Raw genomic sequence first — 8,867 nt, forward strand, 5'->3', positions numbered from 1 at the left:
TTATCTAAAGATCTAACGTTTGTAAGCTTCTATTTTTCACTGGAATGCACTGAATAGTATAGACAGGTATAGGAAAGTGTTCTTACTGTCTGTGAGGTTGTTTATATTCATGCCTGATACCCATAGGTGTGCACACAGGGTGTGCCAGGTATGCCTGGGCACACCCTAATCACCCTGTGTGCTGCAGATTTCCCCTGTTTCCTGTCTCCCCCCTGCATTGCTTCTGGCTTCCCTCCTCTCCTCTGACGAGCGGAGAAGGGGTTGGTAGATATATTTCATTAACTGGCCCCTTCCTTTTCTGAATGAACACAGTGTCTGTACCGATCTCTCCTGTCTTCATTCTTAACTGAAGCATCATAAACTACAGAGAACGGGACTGGGGAATTTCTGTCCTCAGTTTCTTTCTCTGTTTCAAAAGTGAGACATCAGTAGTCTGTTTAGACCCCTTGATATTTCACCAAAGCCCCATAATGGGACTCCTAAAAAATATTTAAAAAGTAATAAAAAATAATATTGTAAAAAATTATCAAAAAAATATTGTATAAAATTATCGAAAAAAAATATTGTAAAAAATAATCCCCCAAAAAATATAGTAAAAAAAAAAAACGACTGACGCCGTAACCCTGCCCTACTGACACCAATCTTTGCTCTACTGACATCGTCCACTGCTCTGCTGATTTAAACGCATGTGTGTTTGTGCTCTGGGGTGCACACCCTAATGCAATAGGCTGCGCACACAAATGCTGATACCTACCATAGAGTTCTTGTTACAAATGGATTCTTCCTGTTAAGAGGTTGTTTCCTGCCCCTGCTTAAAGTGGAGTTCCACCCAAAAATTGAACTTCTGCTTTTTGGAACCCCCCCCCCCTCCAGTGTCACATTTGGCACCTTTCAGGGGGGAGGGGGGAGCAGATACCTGTCTAAGTGTTAGGACCCTGCGGTCTGTTTTATCAATGAGGTTTGGATCTCAGCTACAGAGGCTTCTCAGGTATGATACCCTTGCACACTCTCTATAATATGTAGAAAGTTTTGGGATCAAATCATCACAACCTCTTAGAGAAACAAACTAGTTTTAGGGATACCTATTCCTTCATAGGCATGTATATATATATATATATATATATATATGTATATAACAAAGTCACTTATTCAAGGAAGAGATTAGGTATGTCAGGTAGTAGACCAAAATATATTATGAAATAAACGTGTACTGGATAAACTGAAAGTAATTCAGGAAGAACTGCAATCCTGAGCTTCAATATAACTAAAGCATCAAAGTCCCATTTCCTGGTTACATAGACATTACAGCATGCTATTGTTATTCCAAGATACTTGCGGTTAGCTGGGAGACTTCATAGGAGGAGATGTCATTGGAGTGCTTGGGTCCAGAAAGTAATGAACGCTGAGGAGAAGGTTGTTCCAGTCTGCAGCTTAGGGCGCAAGATGTATGCAGGACTTCAGGAGGTTCAGTGATTCGTTTGAAATGGTAGTGGGATCTCTCTTGCAGCTATGGCAGTAAGGTCTCCAGCGATCCCAAGTCTGTCAGGAATGAGGGCTTGGTTCAGGTACTCAGATGGCAGCAGGCGTCCAACGAGAATTGTGGAACACCTTGCCGCCATGTCTGAGCATTTAAATTGCCCAAGAGCGTGGGATGAATCCGGGGGACGCCAGGGCGCACTTCCGCGTTCCAGCGTGGAACGCAATCGTCCGCGCACCGAAAGTGACGCGGACGATTGAGAAAACGGAGCCTGTATGTCAGGAATTGAAGTGGGAGGACCCGTTTCACAAGGGGGAACGAACCAGTCGTTGCAGAGAACGACAGGAGCATTACACTAAGCCAGGTATTTGCACCCACTTCCGGGCATAGCTAGCCTCAGTATCCGTGGATATTTACGCCACATCCGGCCCCTCCTCTGTCCCCCCCGCTGTCATCTGGGAGACACACAGGTCTCAGAAGATTGCAGGGACCAGCGTGGACGCGCATGCGCAGTAGAGAACCAGGCTGTGAAGCCGCAAGGCCTCACTTCCTGATTTCCTTACTGAAGGTGGCGGAGCCTCCACCCGAGAGCCGAAGGACAGATCGGCTTTGGGTGCCGACATTGCGGGCGCCCTGGACAGGTAATTATCCATATTTTAAAAGTCAGCAGCTGGAGTATTTGTAGCTGCTGACTTAAAAAATAAAAATAAAATTCAAGGCTATATATATTGATGTCTTACAGGAAGTGAGGAGAGAGTGTTACCAGACACATGCTTAGCAAGCCAGGAGGTGCTGGAGGCTGATTTTGTGTTGTATGCTTCCAGGCTGAAAAGGGGCAATATGCAAGTCTTACTGTACTGTGTAGCTCACTGTTTGTTATATTGCTGTCATTCCTGTGTGAGCATTCCATATGTTTACTGATTGACAGTAAATAGCCTTGAAAAGGTATTCATACCCCTTGAAATTTTCCACATTTTGTCATGTTACAATCAAAAAACATAAATGTATTTTATTGGGATTTTATGTGATAGACCAACACAAAGTGGCACATAATTGTGAAGTGGAAGGAAAATGATAAATGGTTTTATTTTTTTATTCTTCTTTACAAATACAGTGCCTTGCAAAAGTATTCACCCTCATTGGCATTTTTTGTGTTTTGTTGCCTCACAACCTGGAATTAACATGGATTGTTTGAGGATTTGCATCATTTAATTTACAAAACATGCCCACAACTTTGAAGATTTGTTATTTATTTTTTGTGAAGCAAACAACAAATATGATAAAATAACAGAAAAAGTCAATGGCCCGGATTCAGGTAGATTTGCCCCTTATTTGCGGAGGCGCAGGGCAACGTTTTTGCCCTGCGCCCCCGCAAATTTACTGCGCTACCCGCTATTCACGGAGCAGTAGCTCCGTAAATTGCGTGTGCGCTGTGTAAACTTGCCCTGCGTAAGGGCGCCTAATGTAAATGATCCCGTAGGGGGCGGGAATCATTTAAATTAGGCGCGCTCCCGCGCCGAGCGTAGAGCGCATGCTCCGTCGGGAAACTTTCCCGACGTGCATTGTGGCAAATGACGTCGCAAGGACGTCATTTGCTTCAAAGTGAACGTGAATGGCGTCCAGCGCCATTCACGAATCACTTACGCAAATTACGTAAAATTCTAACGTCGCGACGCGGGAACGACGGGTATACTTTAGCATTGGCTGCCCCTGCTATTAGAAGGGGCAGCCTTACGCTAAACACACCGTACGGAAACTACGTAAATTGCGTACGCAGGGCTCGCGCAACATTGTGAATTGGTGTTAGTATGCAATTTGCATACTATACACTGAGCACAATGGGAGCGCCCCCTAGCGGTCATTGCTAGAATGCAGCCTAAGATATGCGTGGCATAAGAGTCTTATGCCACGCAGATTTTAGGCTGCAGTCGGCGTTACGATGTTCCTGAATCAGGAGCATTCGTAACGCCGGGGGAAGTAAGCAATTGTGCTGTGTAACCTATGGTTACACAGGCGCAATTGCTACTTGAATCTGGGCCAATGTGCATAACTATTCACCGCCCTAAAGTCAATACCTTGTAGAGCCACCTTTTGCGGCTATGACAGCTCCAAGTCGCTTTGAATAAGTCTCTATGAGCTTGCCACATCTTACCACTGGTATTTTTGCCCATTCCTCCTTGCAAAACTGCTCCAGCTGCTTCAAGTTGAATGGTTTGCACTTGTGAACAGCAATCTTTAAGTCTAACCACAGATTTTCTACTGGATTGAGGTCTGGGGTTTCCCCTTAAACCACAGTGTTGCTTTATCAGTGTGTTTGGGGTCATTGTTCTGCTGGATGGTGAACCTCTGTCCTAGCCTCAAATCACACACAGAGTGGTACAGGTTTTGCTTAGGAATATCCCTGTATTTAGCACCATCCATCTTTCCCTCAACTCTGACCAGTTTCCCAGTCCCAACTGCATGATGCTGCCACCACCAAGTTTCACTGTGGGGATGGTTTTCTTTGGGTGATGTGATGTGTTGGGTTTGCGCCAGACATAGCATTTTCTTTGATGGCCAAAAAGTAACATTTTTGTCTTTTCAGACTAGAGCACCTTCCTCCATACATTTTGTGAGTCTCCCGTATGCTTTTTCGCAAACTAAAAACGTGGCATTTTTTTTTTTTTTTTAAAGTAATGAATTTCTTCTGGCCACTCTGCCACAAAGCCCAACTCTATGGAGCGTATGGCTTATTGTCGTCCTATGTACAGATACTCTAGTCTCTGCTGTGGAGCTCTGCAGCTCTTTCATGGTTACCTTAGGTCTCTGTGCTGCCTATGTGGTTAATGTCCTCCTTGCCCGGTCTGTGAATTTTGGTGTGCAGCCGTCTCTTGGCAGGTTTGCTGTTGTGCCATGTTCTTTCCAGGATCATCAAAGATTTGGATATTTGTTTTATAACCTAACCCTGACTTGTACTTCTCAACAACATTGTTCCTTACTTGTTTGGAGAGTTCCTTGGTCTTCATGGCAGTGTTTGGTTAGTGGTGCCTCTTGCTTAGGTGTTGCAGCCTCTGGGACCTTTCATAAAGGTGTGTATATGTAATGACAGATCATGTGACACTTACATTGCACACAGGTGGACATCATTTCACTAATTGTGTGACTTCTGAAGGTAATTGGTTGCACCAGAGCTTTTTATGGGCTTCATAACAAAGGGGGTGAATACGAACATGCCAATTATCAGTTTTTTATTTCTGAAAAATAGTCTTATGTATATATTTTTGAAAATTTACTTCACCAACTTAGACTATTGTGTTCTGATCCATCACATATAATTTAGATTAAAAAAACATTGAACTAAAGGCTGTAATGTAACAAAATAGGTAAAAAACCATGGGTTGAATACTTTTGCAAGGCACTATAAATATCTAAAAAGTGTGGCATGCATTTGTATTCAGCCCCCTTCACTCTGATACCCCTAACTAAAATCTAGTGGAACCAATTGCATTCAGAGGTCACCTAATTAGTAAATAGAGTCCACCTGTGTTTAACTGAATCTCAGGATAAATGCAGCTGTTCTCTGGAGCTCTCAAAGGTTTGTTAGAGAACCCTAGTGGACAAACAGTATCATGAAAGCCAAGGAACACACCATACAGGTCAGGGATAAAGTTGTGGAGAAGTTTAAAGCGGGGTTAGGTTATAAAAAGAATCCCAATTTTTTAACATCTGACAGAGCACTGTTCAATCTATAATCCAAAAATAGAAACAGTATGGCACAACTGCAAACTTACCAAGACATGGCTGTCCACCTAAATTGACAGGCCAGGCAATAAGAGCATTAATCGGAGAAGCAGCCAAGAGTCCCATGGTAACTCTGAAGGAGCTGCAGTGATCCACAGCTCAGGTGGGAGAATATGTCCACAGGACAACTATTTGCTGTGCACTCCACAAATCTGCCTTTATGGAAGAGTGGCAAGAAGAAAGCCATTGTTGAAAGAAAGCCATAAGAAGTCCCGTTTTCAGTTTGTTAGAAGCCATGTGAGAGACACAGTAAATGTGGAAGTAGGTGCTCTGGTCAGATGAGACCAACATTTTACTTTTTTGGGCCTGAAAGCAAAATGCTATGTGTGGCGGAAAACTAACATTGCACATCACCCTGAACACACCATCCCCCTCTTGAAACATGGTGGTGGCAACATCATGTTGGGATGCTTTTCTTCAGCAGGAACAGGGAAGCTGGTCAGAGCTGATAGGAAGATGGATGGAGCCAAATACAGCGAAATCTTAGAAGAAAAACTTTTAGAGTCTGCAAAAGACTTGAGACTGGGGTGGAGGTTCACCTTCCATCAGGACAACAACCCTAAACATACAGCCAGAGCTACAATAGACTGGTTTAGCTCAAAGCATATTCATGTGTTAGAATGGCCCAGTCACAGTCCAGACCTAAATCCATTCGAGAATCTGTGGTAAGACTTGAAAATTGATGTTCACAGACGTTCTCTATCCAGCTTGAGTTATCTTTCAACAAAGAATGGTCAAAAATGTCACTCTCTAGATGTGAAAATCTGTTATAGACATCCCCAAAAAGACTTGCAGCTGTAATTGCAGCGAAAGGTGGTTTTAAAAAGTATTAACTCAGGGGGGTGAATACAAATGGACACCAGACTTTTGAAAACAATTTATAATTTTCTACAATATACACGACTTTGCTTAATAAGGACTGTGACTGCTGAAAGCTTCCAGTTATAGAGGGACATAGTTCTTTCATATGGGATATTGGTGAAAAAATAACCCAGATAATAAAAAGGGAAAACGTATTGTCTATAGCAAAATCATGTAAGCAATCTATATATATAAAACTCAACGTGTGTGTGTATGTATGTATGTTCCAGCATCACGTCCAAACGGCTAAAGATATTAACATGAAACTTGGCACACATGTTACTTATATGTCAGCAACAAACATAGGATAGGTGGTTTAACCCTTACCCACCCCCATTTGCCATGGTCGGGGTTTTTCTTTAAAGTCCCATTCAACTCTATGGGAAATACATGTTACTTCATAACTTCCAAACGGCTAAAGATATTAACATGAAACTTGGCACACATGTTACTTATATGTCAGCAACAAACATAGGATAGGTGGTTTAACCCTTACCCACCCCCATTTGCCATGGTCGGGGTTTTTCTTTAAAGTCCCATTCAACTCTATGGGAAATACATGTTACTTCATAACTTCCAAACGGCTGTACATATTTCGATAACACTTGGTCACATGTTACTTATATGTCCACTTAAACTATAGGATAGTTAATTTATCCCTTAACTACCCCCATTTGTGAGGGTCGGGGTTTTTGTTTAAAGTCCCATGCAAATCAATGGGAAATGTATGTTCCCACATAACTTCTGTACGCCTGGAGATATTTCAATAATACCTGGTACACATATTACTTATATGCCAAATAAAAATATATGACAGGTAAATTAACCCTTACCTACACCCTTATATAAAAGATGGGTATATTTATATTACTATGATTTTCCTCCCCAAAAGGTTAAGATAGGAAGACCGGGCAACGCCGGGTATTCAGCTAGTTGTAAATAATTGTGAGAAGAAATATATATATATATATATATATATATATATATATATATATATATATATATATATATATTTTTCTGCAATATATTTTCAGAGTAATGAGTCATGCTAAATACAAATTGTTGACTACATAGTTCGTGATTTTTTCAAGGACTAGTTTTAAGCAATGATAATGGAGCTATTTGCTTTCCTACAACTTCTTACATCTTAAAGCATTCTCAAGATACTAAAGATAAAAGTGACTTTTCCCCACAGCTGGAATGTACAGAAACACAAAATAGATCTTTATAATTTCTGCCAAATTTCACAGTAATAATATAGCATTTAAGTCTAATGAGATTTTTCATACAACTGAAATACGACGCAGAGGTGTAATGGCTGCACATTTTTGAAACACATAATAATGGTAAAAATATTTTTGCCACTCTACCTGATCAGTTACATGAAATTCGGTATTGTGTCCTGTATTTTTACAAACAGCCCCCCCAAAAAAATGACAGCAGGCATAGAAAGGCCAGCTGTAGATAAATAAAATTGACCCTTTCAGATATTATTCCAAGTTGAATATGCTAGAGAAAAATCAGGTTTGTTGCTCACAATCTAAATGCATTATGGGTACAGAACGCTATGTTCATGAATCTAGATTTGCACTAACTGCATTTTTTCTTTTTTAAAACCTAGATAAAAGCCAAATAAAAACCATACTATCAAGCTAATTAGCAGTGCATCAGATTGTAGCTATGTTTTACTGGAGTGAGAGGGGCTTTGCGGAAAACAAAACAGCCACATTCTATAAAATCTTCCATGTACTTTAGTCTGAATCATTGGGGTTTGCACACTAAAGGACTAGAACATATTCACCTAATTGATTAAGTAAAATGAAACAGTGCTGACTTTATATATTCAATTATGTCTCGAAAAAAAAAAAACCCAGGAGGATGGGAGTTTGGAAATTTTCATGGTTAAAGTAGAATTCCAGGCAAACCTAACTACTATTAAAAATTCCTCCCTCCCCACTACTAACACCTTTTTTGACAAGCCTGTATAAGAAAGATCTGTATATTTACCTATTTTTATACTGTTCTGTGATCTCCCTTGTGTCAGCCGTTGCAGGGGAGAGGGGAGAGTGCATATGGCAATGGCTGAAAATGTCTGCTGGCCTGACATTAGAACCATCTACTGTGACCCCTGTAGGTCTGCCACCACTACCATCTCATTATAGTCTCAATGCTTTTGGCAATTTTAATTTGGCACACTTAATTTTTCTAAAGCTGTTTCCTAATTGCTAAAAATATAATATTTCTTGTTAGAGTCCATTCTGTGCTTTGCATGAATACAGTATTTATGTTGGGTTACAAGGTTTTGACACTATTGATACCAAAAACCTAGTTTTTCTGCTGCTTTTTTTCTGGAATAAAAACTAATCATTTTTTTTTTTTACTCCCTGATGCTTTCTTTCCAATTAAACTCAGGTGAAACAGTAGAGCTGCCATGGTAACCATCATGAGAATGCCCTCACACCAAAAACAAGCTTTTCCCCTCACTGAGCGGGGAGGGGCTTATCGGGCACCGCTGTCTCCTATGGAGCGATCTGATGAAAACGGACAGCATGTCAATCACCTCGATTTAGTTTAGGCACCGTGAAGAGCCAAGTCCTATTTCGGCTATTTCCGGAGAAGCGTGACGTGCCAGAGCCGGCCGTCAATCACCTTCCCTCTGGATAGAAACGCCCATTCCCCGCGGGGAGTCGGAATCTTCAATATACGATTGCACATTGAGTACCGGGCTAAAAAAATAAATACAGGCATA

This window comes from Rana temporaria, chromosome 8 (genome assembly GCF_905171775.1).
Source record: "Rana temporaria chromosome 8, aRanTem1.1, whole genome shotgun sequence".
Lineage (NCBI taxonomy): Eukaryota > Metazoa > Chordata > Amphibia > Anura > Ranidae > Rana > Rana temporaria.